Genomic DNA, 18,266 nt, shown 5'->3' on the forward strand with positions numbered 1-18,266 from the left:
AGTGTGAAATAAATTAGAAGTCAGAGAGGCATTACATGACCTTTATAAAAGCATTCTCAGCTGCTCCTATTGCTATGCAAATATAGCCTATGCTATGGCTAAAAAAACAAAACATTATTATAAACTGTACATTAGATGGTTGCAGAAAAATGTAATACATATTTTTTTATACTTGGATTTATACAGTATCTCACACAAGTGAGTACACATTTTTGTAAATATTTTATTATATCGTTTCATAGGACAACACTGAAGATATGACACTTTACTACAATGTAAAGTAGTCAGCCTACAGCTTGTATAACAGTGTGAATTTGGTGTGCCCTCAAAATAACTCAACACACAGCCATTAATGTCTAAACCGCTGGCAACAAAAGTGTGTACACCCCTAAGTGAAAATGGATAAATTGTGCCCAATTAGACTTTTTCCCTCCCGGTGTCATTTGACTCGTTAGTGTTACAGGGTCTTAGGTGTGAATGGGGAGCTGGTGTGTTAAATTTGGTGTTATCGCTCTCTCACCCTCTCATACTGGTCACTGGATGTTCAACATGGCACCTCATGGAAAATAATTCTCTGAGGATCTGAGAAAAATAATAGTTGTTCTATATAAATATGACTGAGGCTATAGAAAGATTGCCACCACCCTGAAACTGAGCTGGAGCACGGTGGCCAAGCCTATACAACAGTTTAAGATAGGTTTCACTCAGAACACACCGTGGTCGACCAAAAAAGTTGAGTGCACGTGCTCGGCGTCATATCCAGAGGTTGTATTTTAAAAAATATGTATAAGCACTGACACCATTGCTGCAGAGGTTAAATAGTGGGGGGGTCAGCCTGTCAGTGGCCAGACCATACGCCGCATAGTGCATCAAATTGGTCTGCATGGCTGTCATCCCAGAACGAAGCATCTTCTTAAGGTGATGTACAAGAAAGCTCGCAAACAGTTTGCTCTAGACAAGCAGACTAAGGACATGGATTACTGAAACCATGTCCTGTGGTCTGATGAGACCAAGATAATTAATTGGTTCAGATGGTGTCAAGCGTGTGTGGCGACAACCAGGTGGTAAGTACAAAGACAAGACTGTCTTGTCTACAGTCAAGCATAGTGGTGGGAGTGTCATGGTTTGAGGCTGCATGAGTGCTGCCGGCTGTGTGGAGCTACAGTTTATTGAGCGAACCATGAATGCCAACATGTACTGTGACATAGTGAAGCGGAGCATGATCCCCTCCCTTCAGAAACTGGGTTGCCACGCAGTATTTCAACATGATGACGACCCCAAGCATCTGTGGGGCATCCTTAAACGAAAGGTGGAGGATCGCAAGGTCTCTAATATCCACCAGCTCTGTGATGTTGTCATGGAGGAGTGGAAGAGGATTTCAGCTCTAGTGAACTTCATGCCCAAGAGAGTTAAGGCAGTGGGGGTGGGAGTGGGAGTAGGAGGCGCCTGGAGATGGCAACCTCGGCAAGTTGCTCTGTCTTTTTCTGTTTGTTTTATATGTTTTTGATTTTCAACATTTGTTTTTCAGCATTGCCTTGTGCAACCCAACTCGGATAACCTTCACCAGAGAACAATTACTGAGCTTTTGGAACCTAGCGGCATCAAATCTACCCCTGGATATTTTGTCTTCTCTTGACCTTCTGGGGATTCTAACCAGCGGAGCCACAGTGCTGAATGAGGCAGTGAAGCTTAAATGAAGAGGCAAGCGCTCCGGGATCCAGGCTCGCTTTCGGCGTAGAGGACTGCGCTCTCTACTACCTGGAATCATACTATCTAATGTCAGGTCGATATGCAACAAACTAGATGAGCTTCAACTACTGACCAGGACAAAAAAGTACTTCCATCTCTCTGCCACTCTTTGCTTCACAGAAACCTGGCTGTCTGAGCTTATTCCAGACAATGCTCTGCAGATTAATGGATTTACACTCTACAGATCTAACCGGGACCCACTTATCTCTGGCAAAATCAAAGTTGGAGGACTCTGCTTCTATAATACTGATAAGTTGTGTATGGATGTTACAGTTAGGAGACCATGCTCCGCTGGGCTGGAAGCACTCTTCATAAACTGCAGACCATACTATTCACCTCATGAGCCTTCTTCATTTATTCTGGTTGCTGTGTACATCCCTCCATAAACATGCATGCAGCCTGTGCTCCAAGAACTCGCAGATCACATCACTGAGGCGGAAAGGAGATACCCTGATTCTTTTTTTATCATACTAGGGGATTTGAACAGTGCTAACCTAAACAAAGAACTTCCTAAATACAGGCAACACGTCACAAGCGCAACTAGAGAAGGTAAAACACTTGACCACTGTTACACTACGACTAAGAATTCGTATCACTCAGTCAGCAGATCAGCTCTGGGGAACTCTGATCATGCTGTGATACAGCTCATCCCAACATCCAGACAAAGACAAACAACTCTCACTACACCTATAAACATAGGATTATAGTACATGCGTGGAGAATAGACCATGATACACCAAACAAGTAACCACGCATTAATAAATAGAAAATATACACTCTTTATTTATTACACATATCACAAAATATAATATCATCAATGCGATTTAAAGCAGATCCTAAGCAGCAGCACATAGTAGGTCATGCACCAACCAGCGGTACGCACATATAGGTACTATCATTATAGTTCCACACAGCCTACCAACAGTACATAAATAGAACTAAGGTCCATTAGACAATGTCCCATGCAGTACTAAGACTGCAAAAGTTCAAAGTGCAGGGTGGATAACAACAGATACAGTACATGATACCGACCGCAAGATGGTGCGACCTTCAAAGACTCCCCAACGCGCATTCTGCCCAATGGCTTCTTCCAGTGGGCATACTAACCTAGTCATGGGAGCACTTCTTATTGCCAATCTCATGTGTGTCAAATACCTCATTACCCAATACGCATCTCCCTCATCAAAGTCTAAGCTTTGTTCCTCCCCCGTACACGCCCGGTATACCACGATCAAGACGCAAAGGTAACCTTGCGAGATCGCTGTGGACCTACCATGTGCTGCTACTTAGGATCTGCTTTAAATTGCATTGATGATATTATATTTTGTGATATGGGTAATAAATAAAGAGTGTATATTTCCTATTATTTATTAAAGACTAAAAACTGCCAAACCTGTAGTGACCACAATCAAGATATGGACTAGTGAAGCGGTAGAACAACTACAGAGTTGCTTTGATTCAACAGACTGGAATATATTCAAAGAATCTACCAGTGACCTAAATGAATACACTGATGCTGTGACATCATATATTACCTTTTGCAAAGAGTCCCGCATCCCCATCAAAAAGTGCACCAGGTACAACGATAAACCCTGGTTTACATCGCATCTTAGGAAGCTGCGCCTCAATAAAGAAAGAGCGTATCGTACAGGCGATAAAGTCCTCTACAAAGCTGCCAGATACAAACTGCAAAAGGCCATTACTGCCTCAAAAAACGATTATTCAAAAAAACTTGAAGAAAAATGTTCCACAATTAAGTCTTCAATAATATGGAAGTCTCTACATCAAATTACCAAGTACAGAAGGAAAGCCCCACAATCATTAGATAACCTGCAGCTTGCAAATGAGCTGAACACATTCTATTGTAGGTTTGATACAACCAACAATAGCCCTTACATCATTGGTCATGAAAGCATTTCAAAAATGGATAATGGCTCATCTGAAATCCATCACAGATCCCCTGCTGGACTCTCTACAATTTGCCTACAAGTCTAATAGATCTGCAGATGTTGCTGTAAACGTGTATGCATTATGTACTAGAACATCTAGACTCCCCAGGAACCTATGCCAGAATTTTATTTGTGGATTTCAGCTCTGCATTTAATACCATAATACCATCGCTGCTACGGAGCAAGCTCTCCCACCTAGGCATACCTGATTCCATCTGCAAATGGACAACCAATTTCTTAACCGACAGGAAACAGCAGGTTAGACTTGGGAAACCCACCTCAAGCTCTTTGACAGTCAGTACTGAAGCTCCCCAGGGCTGTGTGCTTTCCCCACTGCTCTACTCAATGTACACCAATGACTGCATCTCCACAGACCCATTTGTTAAGGTTCTGAAGTTTGCAGATGACACAACAGTAGTTGGTCTCATACAAAATGGGGATGAGTCTGCATATAGGCATGAAGTGGGACAGCTCTCCTCTTGGTGCAGCAAAAACAACTTGGAACTTAATGCTCTTAAGACCATGGAGATGATAATAGACTTTAGGAGTTCTCCTCCCCCCCCCCCCAGCCCCTTACCCTAATCATAAATGGATTTACAGTAACCCAAGTAGAGTCATTCAAGTTTCTTGGGACCACAATTTCCAAAAACCTAAAATGGAGCAACAATACTGTCACTATCATCAAGAAAGCGCGAAACAGAGGATGTATCACCTACGGCAGCTGAAAAAGTTTGGCCTACCACAAAAATTAATGGTGCAGTTCTACACCGCGATCATCGAATCCATCATGACATCATCTATGACTGTATGGTTTGGTTCCTTCTTAGTATTAGAAAAGGTGAGACTGCAGCGCATCATCCGAACAGCAGAAAGGATAATTGGCTGTAGCTTACCTTCCCTGCAGGATCTTTACGCTAGCAGGTGTAGGAAGAGGGCGGCTAAGATTGCCTCAGACCCCTCTCACCCTGCTCACTCCATCTTCCAGCCTATGCCTTCAGGAGTGAGCTACCGTTCAGTGGCTACTAAAACTTCTAGGCACAGGAACAGCTTTTTCCCTCAGGCAGTTGCCTTGCTTAATGCAGAACTACGCTAAAGCTGCTATGATTTAAAAGCATTACAGCATAGAACTGAAAACAAACACTTCTCCCTGTTTAATGCCACTACAACTTACCTACTGTCCTTGTCCTGCACTATCTATACTGTCTGTCCTGATTCTGATTCTGATTTAGCTGAAAAATACTGGTGGCTTATTCTAACCGTCTGTGCAAGACGGTTAAAACAAAAGAATAATAAAGCTTTATTCCAGAATAGAATAATAAAAGTATTGAGTTCACCCTTGTGTTAATACATCAGCAGGCAGATGGGACCTATGGTTAAAAGGATACCGGAGGTGATAATTCATATCCCCAATATCCCATCAGACATAGGGGTCCATAAAGAAAGAGAGGGTGCCCGCTATGGATGTTTACATGTGACCCTCAAGTACGACCAGTATAGAACCACGGTCTATGTTGGACGGACCAATTCCCAAGATATACAGAACGTTATCAACCCTGCAATCTGTTAGGGAGTATTCAATAACTTCTCCCCATTCGCAGGGTAGTAATGTCATCAACTGCACTGTACCCTAAAGAAACAATTGTTACTGATTTTTGTAGTATCTGGTCATGGTCTGGATTCTGTATATACATCTAGATCATATTAATCTAGGTACTCTACATGCTCCATACTTCCATGGTCCGGCTGTTCAGATAAATTACCCACTGAGGATTATTTATTCCTCATTAATGAACTATATGCATGTAAAGCCGCCTATAGGTCCTCATTATAATCTAGTGTGGTGGGAACAGACGCACATTACTTTAGTAAGATGTGATACATCGGGACTCGGAGCGCTCCCATCTGGTATAGGCACGCCCCCCTCCATGATTGGCCAAATTACAGAGCACCAAAGTCCCACCTCCTATTCACCCTGATATAATGAGCGGGAACGGGCAGTTAGGCTGCACACCACACGTGCTCCGCTACCGCTCCTTCATACAGTTAGCTAGATTACCTGCTTCAGGGCCACTCTATAGCTCCTGATGAGGTATCCACAAAAGGGACACATGAAAAGCATAGCCAGTTAGGCTACTGACTATAATAAGGAGATCTTACTTTTAAAGCAGTCACTGTTCTCAGTCCCCCCGGGCATCTGCATCAGTGCGAGATACTGTCATGGTAGGCTAGGGAAGGTAACCAAACCAAATACTGTACAACAAAAGCAACAAAACACCAGGCTAGGCCCCAAAGTTAGGGAACAGGGAAAGGTCACCACCTGACAATCCCTGAACCTTTCCCTGACTGCTGATAACATGAGCAAATCCTTTAGGTGGAAGTGCTCATGCGCTGAAACCTAAGCCTAGCTAAAACTGGAACAAACCCTCAGCTAGGGAGCTGGAGATAAGACGACCGGTTCCTAGCACTAGGTGCAGGAACCAGCGTCTTCCTGAGGCCTAGCCAGAACACACCACAAAAGGGAAGGAGTAGGAGTTAGCTTAAGACGGATGGGGAGCAGGAGGTCCACTAAACACCAGCTGAGAATTCCAGAAGCAAATATAGCAAGGGCTATAGTGAGAGGCGGGTATAAATAGCACCACTAAATAGCTAATGAGCAGAACCTGTGGGAGGTGGGATCCTGCCCAAAACCACAACAAAGAGAAACAGAACAATCTGTCAGATAGACTCATGTGTAGCAAATCTGGCAGATCTTCTCAGGCCTCTCACAGGGCAGGGCATGACAGATACTCACTATATAATTCGCAACAGGACATAGTGTTGTATCACTATATAATTTGCAAAAGGATACAGTGTTGCAGCGCCTTGGGGGTCTGATACTGTTATCTCTTGGCATCATACCACAGTCAGGGCTTATAACGCATTGTTGTCTAAATAGTCCCTGGTCTGTAACAATTGTTTCTTTAGGGTACAGTGCAGTTGATGACATTACTACCCTGCGAATGGGGAAGAGTTACTGAATACTCCCTAACAGATTGCAGGGTTGATAACTTTCTGTATATCTTGGGAAATGGTCAGTCCAACATAGACCGTGGTATACTGGTTGTACTTGAGGGTCACACGCAAACATCCATAGCGGGCACCCTCTCTTTTTCTTTCCTATGCCTGATGGGATATTGGAGATATGAATTTTCACCTCCGGTATCCTTTTAGCCATAGGTCCCATCTGCCTGTTGACATATTAACACAAGGGTGAGCTCAATACTTTTATTATTCTATTCTGGAATAAAGCTGTATTATTTTTTTGTTTTAACCGTCTTGCACGGGCAGTTCAAATATTTCATCTTAAGACAGAAAATTTGTTTATATAGACTACTATTTCAGTAATGTAAAATAATGGTGGCCACACAAAATATTGACACTTTGGACACAATTTAGCCTTTTTTTACTTAGGGGAGTACTTACTTTTGTTGCCAGATGTTTAGACATTGTGTTGAGTTTTTTTGAAGGCATACCAAATTTAGACTGTTATACAAGCTTTACACTGACTACTTTACATTTTATCAGTGTGATATCTTCAGTGATTTTATCAACTTTATTTAGAGAATACAATGTTAATTTATTATTACATTAAAAATGCTCTCTATTCAATCAAGTTGCTTGGTGTATGTATGTTTACATTCTCATAACTTGTATTCCTTTAATTAGCTGTGTACATTATATATAGTGTATTACATATCCTTTATATGTTTGGAAATAGCATCCTTTTGCTTATTACTAAAATTTAGACTGAGGTTGGTCATGTTGTCCATTAGTTATTGCCCCGAGCTTACAGCTGTACACTATGCGTAAATGTTCTAGAAGCAGCTGTCTACAAGAAGGCTCATGCAGTCCATATGATCGTAGGGCAAGGGGCATGCACAATAATGTGTCAATGACGTAACAAGTCAGCTACACAGCTCTCATCCCCTGTAGCATATAATGTAAATATATTTCTCCTCCATAAAATCAAGTTTAATTATTTTTTTTATCACATAAAAGACATAAAAAAGAATACTGTAATCTGCATTTGTACATAGTTACAAAATTACTATTACTGAGAAGAGTTAATCAAGTTGAAGATCAAATGATCTCCAAAAGGCCTAACAATGAAGATTAAACATTCTCTTTGTATTTTAAGCAAAATCTATTTATTTTATTTTATTTTATCTTTTACATTCTCAAAATAACAACAAAAGGGAAAGGGACCAAAGCAAAATCTTGGGCACCCTGCATGGTTAGTACCAAGTAGCACCACCTTTGGCAAGTCACAGCTTGCAAACACCTTTTGTCGTCAGCTGAGTTTTCCAATTTTCATTTGAGGTATTTTAATCCATTCTTCCTTGCAAAAGTCTTCCAGTTCTGTAAGATCCATGGGCTGTCTTACGTGCACTGCTTTTTTTAGGTCTATCCACAGATTTTCAATAATGTTCAGATCAGGGGACTGTGAGGGGCATGGTAAAATCAGCGTTGAGGTAGGATTTTGAAGTGTGTTTAGGTTAATTATCCATTTGTAGAAGCCATCCTCTTTTTCAACTTCAGCTTTTTTGCAGTTGGTGTTATGTTTGCATCCAGAATTTGCTGGAATTTCATTAAATCCATTCTTCACTCTACCTCTGAAATGTTCCCCATGCCATTGGCTGCAACATAACCCCAATGATTGATCCACTCCCATGCTTAATGTTTGGAGAGGTTTTCTTTTCATGAAATGATGTGCACTTTTTTCTCCAAACATATTTTTGCTCATTGAGGCCAGGAAGTTCTATGTTAACCTTCATTGGCCCACAGAACTTGTTTACAAAATGTAACAGGCTTGTTTAGATGTTCTTTTGCAAACTTCTCACGCTGAGTTTTGTGGTGAGGAAGAAGGAGAAGTTTTCTTCTGATAACTCTTCCATGAAAGCCATATTTTTGCAGGTGTCGCTGAACAGTGAAACAATGTACCAAACTTCAGAATCTACTAAATCTTCCTGAAGGTCTTTTGCAGTCAAGCAGAGGTTCTAATTTGCCTTTTTAGCAATCCTATGAGCAGCTGTTTCTTGGTATTCCAGATCTTCTCTTAAATTTGGAAGTGAGGAAATGGAAGCCTGAAAACACATTGCTGTCTTCTTATACCCTTTTCTTAATTTTTGGGACTCAACCACCACTGCATCTCCCCATCACACCGTGATGATGACCAGCCGCCCTAACGTCACCCGCGATGCTACGGAGGCTGGTCACTATTGCGGCCTGCTATTGGCTGCCCTTCCCCCCGTCACCAGATGTTTTGATTCAAGCGATGGGGAGATGCAGCAGTGGCCGTGCAGGAATCCGTAGGGACGCAGGTACCAGAAAACAGGTAAATATTGTCTATAGGAGGGACCTGGGCATTGTGGGGGTTCTTTGTACTAATGGATAACCTCTTTAACCCTAACAGGCTATTTAAGGTCTGAGACATCGGTCAAAGTTATCTTCGTGGTTTCCCATACTTTTGCATGTTACTCCTTTCCTTTTTTCTCTCTAAAATTGTACAAAAGCAAAATAATACATTGATATTGCTTAAAATGTTGAAAAGTGTGTTTCTTCTGGCCTTTTGCAAATCATATATTAAGGATACATATATATATATATATATATATATATATATAGTGTAGAAGAATGGCTGCACTCACAAGAAATGGTTGGGAAGGTTGGGTGCACGTTCACTGGGGAATGAGCTGCTTACCCCTTAGTAGGTATATCAATGGAAAAATGAACAGCACTCCTGGGATCCACAAAAAAGTTTTTCTTTGCATCACATGGGTGAATAAAGAAAAACCTTTTTTGTGGATCCCAGGAGTGCTGTTCGTTTTTTTATTTATATATATATATATATATATATATATATATACAGTACAGACCAAAAGTTTGGACACACCTTCTCATTTAAAGAGTTTTCTTTATTTTCATGACTATGGAGGCATCAAAACTATGAATTAACACATGTGGAATTATATACATAACAAACAAGTGTGAACTGAAAATATGTCATATTCTAGGTTCTTCAAAGTAGCCACCTTTTGCTTTGATTACTGCTTTGCACACTCTTGGTATTCTCTTGATGAGCTTCAAGAGGTAGTCCCCTGAAATGGTCTTCCAACAGTCTTGAAGGAGTTCCCAGAGATGCTTAGCACTTGTTGGCCCTTTTGCCTTCACTCTGCGGTCTAGCTCACCCCAAACCATCTCGATTGGGTTCAGGTCCGGTGACTGTGGAGGCCAGGTCATCTGGCGCAGCACCCCATCACTCTCCTTCATGGTCAAATAGCCCTTACTTTCAAAGTTTTCCCAATTTTTCGGCTGACTGACTGACCTTCATTTCTTAAAGTAATGATGGCCACTCGTTTTTCTTTACTTAGCTGCTTTTTTCTTGCCATAATACAAATTCTAACAGTCTATTCAGTAGGACTATCAGCTGTGTATCCACCTGACTTCACCTCAACGCAACTGATGGTCCCAACCCCATTTATAAGGCAAGAAATCCCACTTATTAAACCTGACAGGGCACACCTGTGAAGTGAAAACCATTTCAGGGGACTACCTCTTGAAGCTCATCAAGAGAATGTGCAAAGCAGTGATCAAAGCAAAAGGTGGCTACTTTGAAGAACCTAGAATATGACATATTTTCAGTTGTTTCACACTTGTTTGTTATGTATATAATTCCACATGTGTTAATTCATAGTTTTGATGCCTTCAGTGTGAATCTACAATTTTCATAGTCATGAAAATAAAGAAAACTCTTTGAATGAGAAGGTGTGTCCAAACTTTTGGTCTGTACTGTATAAATATATATATATATATATATATATATATATATATACACACATCTGTTAAAAATTACTTATAGGGAGCCTGTCACCAGGAAATTCACTGTTAACCTGTTCCCGACCATTATACGACTATATACGCCGGCGGGCAGGACTTTCCTGGTGATAGACTCCCTTTAAAATAAATGGATGATGATGGTTGAGTGATACAGAATTGTACACCCTCTGTTGAGCTCTATGCAATGAAGCCTCATTGCTTGAGGTATGCTATACACAACATGATGTCTGCTAGGTTACAATATTTAATGCACAGTTCCTACTAAAGCCCTTCAGTCAATACTGACTATTATAGCAATCTGGATTTTTTTATGTATTTAATTTTTTCAGCAATTTGTTCCAAACTAAACCATCAAAAAGACAACATAATGTGATATAAAGTTTACCTGTCCCAGGCTCCCATCTACTAGCTAAAAGTAAGCTCAGATGTGAACATTTAAAGTAGGTAAAGACCATGGATAAAAGCAATGGCAGTATGCCAGGACAAGGCCTGAAACCTAAAGAAGATGGCAAATGTTACTGGAGGCTGGGAAATACTCGGGAACAGTGATCCCTCTTAACAGGCAACACAGTTCCATTTGTTCACATTAATATGGAGAACAAGCAATGCTACAAAGAAAACTGGGAAAAGGGGAAAGTGTCACGGTGGGGAGTGGGGGGGAAACTCCGTACAATGTAGATTAGCGGGATATGCTACTAGGCCTGGAAACAGGAATAAAGGGAGCAGGACACCTTCTAACACATCCCTAAATCCTAGCCCTGACCTCCTAACTGTATGAGCGAACCCTAATGGTGGGAGGGCTCATACCCGGAACCTCGGGCCCTACTAACCCTAGAGATCCCTGGTAATAATGTAAGGGCTAGGAGACGACCTGTTCATCCATGACACGGTTGAACTGGGGTCTCCAGCAGGCCTAACAACAAGAAAGGAGCAGACAGTAGCATAAAACAGATTGACAGGTAAGCATCCGATGCAAACAACACACACTGGAACAACAGCACTTACCTTCCACAACAACTGAAAGAAACAATTGCTACTGACTAGTGTCTCTCCCTCCGGGAAACCCTGGAGCCCACTTCCGCAGGCACGTGATCAACGCAGTTCCCCCTCTGAGGAACTCAGGAGCCCCCTCACCAGAGGCACAACACACAGGGAAACGACTTGCATACATGCTGGACGAACAACACCAAAAGACCAGACATGAAACTACAACAAGATGTACACCACCCCTGACATAATCCCACACCAAACATCAACACAGGTAAGGAAGGGAACATGCAGAATACATAAGGGATGACAAGCTATGTCCAACAGGGTGGCCCTCAAACTGGACAGATGGTAAGGTCCAGGATGGCAGCATAACTCCAGCTCCACAAGAAGCTGAAGTCCCACTAACCTCAGGCTCCAAGCCCAAGTACTATAAGAGCCCACACCCAGCTCCACCTTGCTCACACTTTAACCCCATACCTACCAGAATAGGAAGGGACAACAACCTTAAAGGGGAAGTGTGGAAACATACTAAAAACTACACGTTGCCACTGGCAACAAGCATGCACAGCTAAAGTGTCACGGTCCACTACCACCAGAGCATGACACAGCCGTGACAGAAAGAGACCGTGAGTCCAAGACTGCTCTTTAGATAAATGGCACTGTATAACAAGTGGCTCAAATTTGGGGGTCATCCTGTATTTTATGTTCTAGGTACCACATAATTCATTTGAAGTGATCTATGACATTATTCTGAATGTGTCCAAATAGATAACAGGTCTGCACTGCCTCTGAAGTTGTGGTGCATGTGTCAGTGGGCTGGAGTCCAAGGAAACAATGTTGCAAAAAGACCGGCACTTCCCATGGATGACGATATGTAAGTGAATTTATTGGTCACATATTATATCATAGTCTATGATATAATATGTGACCAATAAATTCACTTACATATCGTCATCCATGCGAAGTGACGGTCTTTTTGCATTATTCTGAATGTGGTCAGGAACAATATCTATAACATGTCTATGGGAATCTGTCACCAGTGACCTCCCTAAACTGTTTGAATGGACACATAGCTGTGGTTCATCTGATTAAAACGCTATTTTTCTTTTGGTGATCGGAGGCTCCGTTCCTGAGTTATGATACCCTTTTTTAATATACAAATTAGGCCTTTGGTGCAATTAGGGCATCATTATTGCACTTGTTGCCCCCAAGCTCCACTCCTTTCTATGGCCAGCCCTTGCCTCACTGTTTTGCCACAGCCTGGCCCTATGAATCAAAGTAGCTAGGGAGGGGCTGGCCACAGTAAGACGTGGAGGTTGGGTGCAACAAGAGCAAGGGCGATGCCCACATTGCACCACAGGCCTAATTTTCAAATTAAGAGAAAGTACAATAACTTAGGAACGGAGCCTCCGCTCAAGAAAAGTAAAACAGCATTTTAATCAGGCGAACTACAGCTATGGGTCAAGGGTGACAGATTGCCTTTAAAGAGGACTTGTCACCTCTCCAGACATGTCTGTTGCAGTAACTACTTGCATTCCCCATGTAATAACAATTCTGGAACATCTTCTCTTATTGCTCTATGTTGTCCCGTTCCTTTATTATTTCTACTAGAATTTATGAATGAATAGCCAGCGGCTTGCAGTAAAGGTATAGATGGGTGTTACCAATTGGGGGGATGTACCTGCACAGTCTGACACCAGCAGAACTGATTGGACACAGTCAGACACACCAGCTACTGGTAACACCCAGCAGCACCTTTATTGCAGACTGCTGGTAATTTATTTGTAAACTTCTAGCAGGAATAATACAGGAATGGCACACCATAGAGTCAGATGCTCCAGAATTATTATTACATCGGTAATGCAAGTAGTTACTAAAACCGACATGTCAGGATAGGTGACAGGTCCACTTTAAGTTCCTTATGAACAGTTGCATCAACCCATTTCATTTTAAATATAGAACATTCTGTATTTTAACACAGTTATAACCCAATGTAATTTACAAGAAAAATGACCCCTGTATATATTAATTATTTCTGCCAACAAGTATGGCTTTGAGAGCAAGAGGTCCTTCCGAAGTACATGCACTTACTATGAATTATTCATAAAAGAGCATAATTCTTGTTAGAAAAAATCTTGAAAGAATTACTGATTTCAGTACAATAACTCGAGTCAACCAGAAAGACCTCAAGTATTTGCTATTTTTGAACAGTTATATATGCCTCGCAGAGAGGAATAAACTGTTTCTCTAGTTCACCAGTTTGCCAGTGCCTGGAATACAATGGGAGAATCAGTCAACCTGTTATTTTCTATAATTTGTCAATATTGAATCTCAAATATGACAAATCAACCTGTCAAATACATCAGAATGGCCAGCAAATCGCACTTGGATTTACTTATCTATAATGGGTGTCTCGTCTCCAATGAAGGACATGAGTCCTAGGGCTTGATACTTTGCTAAAATTGCTAAATATGACTATAAAGTGTCACTTTATGGCTAGGAAAGGCAGAGAAGCTGGGCATAGTTGTACTAAACAGCTGACGATACACTGGGACATTATCAGGGGAATACCTGTGTAATTCTTGAATGAAGTAAATGGAACAAATTTGATTGTGTCTTATTGGGACACATTTAGGCTACATGCACAGAATCGTATGTGTTTTGCGGTCCGCAAATTGATGACATCCGTATTCCATCCATTTATTTAATTTTTTACGGATCCGTTGTAATAATGCCTAAAACGGACAAGAAAAGGACATGTTATATTTTTTTTGCGGGGCTACGGAACGGACATACGGATGCGGATAGCACATGGTGTGCTGTCCGCATTTTTTGCGGACCCATTGAAATCCTCATCCTATCCGCAAAAAAAACGGAATGGACATGGAAATAAACAACATTTGTGTGCATGTAGCCTTAACCCCTTAGTGACGAGCCTGTTTTTGGCCTTACTGACCGAGCGTATTTCTTCCTTTTTTCATTGTCGCGTTCCAAGAGCTATAACTTTTTTATTTTTCCATCTATATAGCTGTATGAGGGCTTGTTTATTGCGGGAAAATATGTTGTTTTTAATGGCACCATTTTCGGGCACACATAACATTCTGATTAACTTTTATTAACTCTTTCTGGGAGGGAGATGGGAAAAACAGCAATTCTGGCACTGGGTTTTTACGTTATAAATTTTACTGCGTTCATTTTTCTGTATCAATAACATAATATCTTTATTCTATGGGTCAGTACGATTACAGTGATACAAAATACTTTTTTTTTTTTACGTTTTACTACTTTTTGCAATAAAACTCCTTTTTTTAAAAGGAAAAAAATGTCCTTACCCAAGACCCATAACTTTTTTATTTTTCTTTGTATGGAGTTGTCTGAGGGCTTGATTTTTCAGGACAACTTGTATTTTTAATTGGTATCATTTTGGAGTAAACAACGCTTTTTGATCGCTTGTTATTAATTCTTTTGGGTAACAGAATAAATTAGCAATTCTGTCTTTTTTTTTCTTTTTTTTTACGGCGCTTACCGTAGGGGATAATTTACATGATATTTATGTATTCTGGGTGGCTACGGATGTGGCAATACCAAACATATGGGAGAGATTATTTTTTTGCAATTTTTTTAATTGAAAAGCATATTTTCAATGGAAAAAATATATTTTTAATGGAATTTTTTTTATTTAAAGGGAACTATAACAGACAGTATTTTGATTGCTTTTAAAATGCAATGGACTATCCCTATAGTGCATTGCATTCTAATGGCAATGCTATACTGACATTGACCAGCAGGCTGCACCAGATAGGCGCAGTCTGCTGGAAATTACTCAAGGCTGATCTGGGGCCTACATGAGACCCTAGTAATCCTTCACACACATCAGCTACCCGCAATCGCATTTGCTTGGTGCTGATGGGAGACAGAGGGAGTCCACTCCCTCTGTCAGCACTTTACATGCAGCGGGCGCCATTGCCCGTGGAATGTAAAGTGTTAATCAGCCCGGATCGGCACTCTTGGTGGTATGGGCTGTTAGAGCAGGAGCGCGACTCTCATGTGAGAGACAGGCCCCTCCCCGCTGCACAGGGGATCCGTGCAGTGCTTAGACTGGGCAGCTATAAAAAAGTGGAGGCCCAGCCTAAGGCCCCTTAGTGACCGCCGTAAAAACACGTATGGGTGGTCATTAAGGAGTTAAAGGGGTTGTCTGGCCACCTAAAATTTTCAAAAAAACGAAATAGTGGAAAATAGTAAAATAAGTAATATACAACAAAGAAGGAACAACTAGGTGGCACTCACTAAAAAGAGGATATTCTTTATTCCAAATATCATGTACATTCAGCGATGTAGGCATGGGGCGGACAAACACATAGCGCAGGCTAGTAGCTCGTGGCGATGGCTGTTTTGTTGAATGTATATGACATTTGGAATAAAGAGTATCCTCTTTTTGGTGAGCGCCGCCTAGTTGTTCCTTCTTTGTTGTATATTTGAAAAACTTAGAGGCAGAAGGACCGCCTGGAGGGATATCCAAGACTGTGTCTTAAACATATGGCTGGTTTGAAGAGGGAAAAAACAGGGTCACTCCCTCTGTGCTCTGGAACTTTTTTCAGTAAAAGAAGTAATTCTAACTTTACTGATCCCCCTCCACTTCTTTTCCGATGCTGTTCGATCCCTCACTGGTCTTTGTATATTGGTCTCCAGAGATGATGTGTTGGTTACAGTGGTAACCTCAGAGAAGTTGACATGTCATTGCTATGGACAGTTATTGGCTGAAATGGTTGCATGTTTGTGTTTATTGCTCATAACTGGTGGCCAATATGCAGAGAACCGGAAAGGATTGAAATGTTAACGGAGGGGGATTAGTGAGGTGATCGTTGCTTCTTTTATTATTTTAGACCATTATAAACATTGTTTAAATAATTTTTAGATGGCTGGACAACCTCTGCTTGCAATCCATTGATAAAGAGCATTACAGTAAAGTAGGGGTACACACTGCAAAAGAGTACACTTATATTTAGCAATAACTGAAATTTAGCTAAGAAAACAATGTCCCATTGGGTACATTTTGTAACACTGGTATACTGCTAAATGGTGCATCAATATGGAATTTCAATGTGCCATGAGCCCCAAGTTACACAATGCACACCAGTATTACAGCACCTCTACTGAGCTGGACTTTGCATGGCAGAGATTAACAATATAGGAAAAGTGGCAGAAATGTCTTGTACATAGATCAAATATAGGAATATAAAAAAGAGGATTAGGGTACAATTGAAGTTCTCTGGTCTTGAAGACGGACCAGGCAATACAAAAAGAGTACCTGACGTAGAGGCTCGCAGAGGCGCCAAGGGGTGGAGGTGAAATTTCAAATAAGTAGTGTATATAAAAGTTATGCTCGTTTTCAACTATAGAATAGGGTAGGCCGCACAAGTGCTTCGGTGGGTCAAGGGTGTCCTTGCCCACTGTGGAAAGATAGAGGTGGTGTAGAAAGGAAAAAAAGAGAGGGAAGAACCCTTCACACCCGTTAAAAAGAAAAGGAAACACGTAATAGGCGCCAAATTCCCTCAGTCACTAGACGTGATGATACTTGGAATCTGTTGTTAGTTATATAAATAAGGTAGGTATGAATAAAAAGACCTTCACCTAGGTCTGATAAAAGAGCAAAAGATTTAAGAATATCAACACATCCATGTAATGGTGATGTTGACAGATGATAATTATGAAATAAGAAAAATAAAATCAAATGCACTCACTTCACGGGGGGGGGGGGGGGGGGGGGGGGCAGTCACCTGGATCAATTCAGAGACCCCTGGGACTTTACATTTCTGCATGTGATCCTGGCTGGGGGGAAAAGTAGTCCCAGGGGTCTCTGAATTGATCCAGGTGACTCCCCCCCCCCCCCCCCCCCCCCCGTGAAGTGAGTGCATTTGATTTGATTTTTCTTATTTCATAATTATCATCTGTCAACATCACCATTACATGGATGTGTTGATATTCTTAAATCTTTGGCTCTTTTATCAGACCTAGGTGAAGGTCTTTTTATTCATACCTACCTTATTTATATAACTAACAACAGATTCCAAGTATCATCACATCACGTCTAGTGACTGAGGGAATTTGGCGCCTATTACGTGTTTCCTTTTCTTTTTAACGGGTGTGAAGGGTTCTTCCCTCTCTTTTTTTCCTTTCTACACCACCTCTATCTTGTACATAGATCACACAGTGTGTGACTTGCAAGTCGTGCCCCTTTTTTCTTATGCTAACCCAAACTTTATGTGTCAGAAAAGTGATTGGAGACTTGATAAATATTCCTTCAAAGAAGAAAACTGGTGTAACTGCATTAATAAATGACCCATAGTGTTTACCTGGGGATTTATATCATGCATGTAAAGGAGAATTCCATTTATAGCCTATCTATTGGAAAGGTGATAAAAGCTAGATTGTTGGGGATTTGACTGCTGGGACCTCCACTGATGACCAGCATTGGGGACTCAATTCCACTAAATTGCAATACCAAGCTGTGCTCGGCTGCTTCAATTAGTTGAATAGAGCCACGTGGTGCATGTTCGACCGCCTCTCTATTCAGACTCCTCTTAGTCGTTGTCTTTCGGTTGGGTGGGCGTCCTACTGATTTAGCATTTATCCTCAATCAAGTAGATAGGCCACAAATGATTCAGTTGGAATATCCCTTTTTAACCTTCCTCTTCTGCTCGT

General features: G+C 41.3%; 1 pseudogene; it reads left to right on the forward strand.

Moving 5' to 3' along the window:
- The first annotated feature begins 1,180 nt into the window (after positions 1-1,180).
- Positions 1,181-18,266, forward strand: part of LOC121008759 — a 35,220-nt pseudogene continuing 18,134 nt past the window's right edge.

Source organism: Bufo bufo, chromosome 7, assembly GCF_905171765.1.
Source record: "Bufo bufo chromosome 7, aBufBuf1.1, whole genome shotgun sequence".
Lineage (NCBI taxonomy): Eukaryota > Metazoa > Chordata > Amphibia > Anura > Bufonidae > Bufo > Bufo bufo.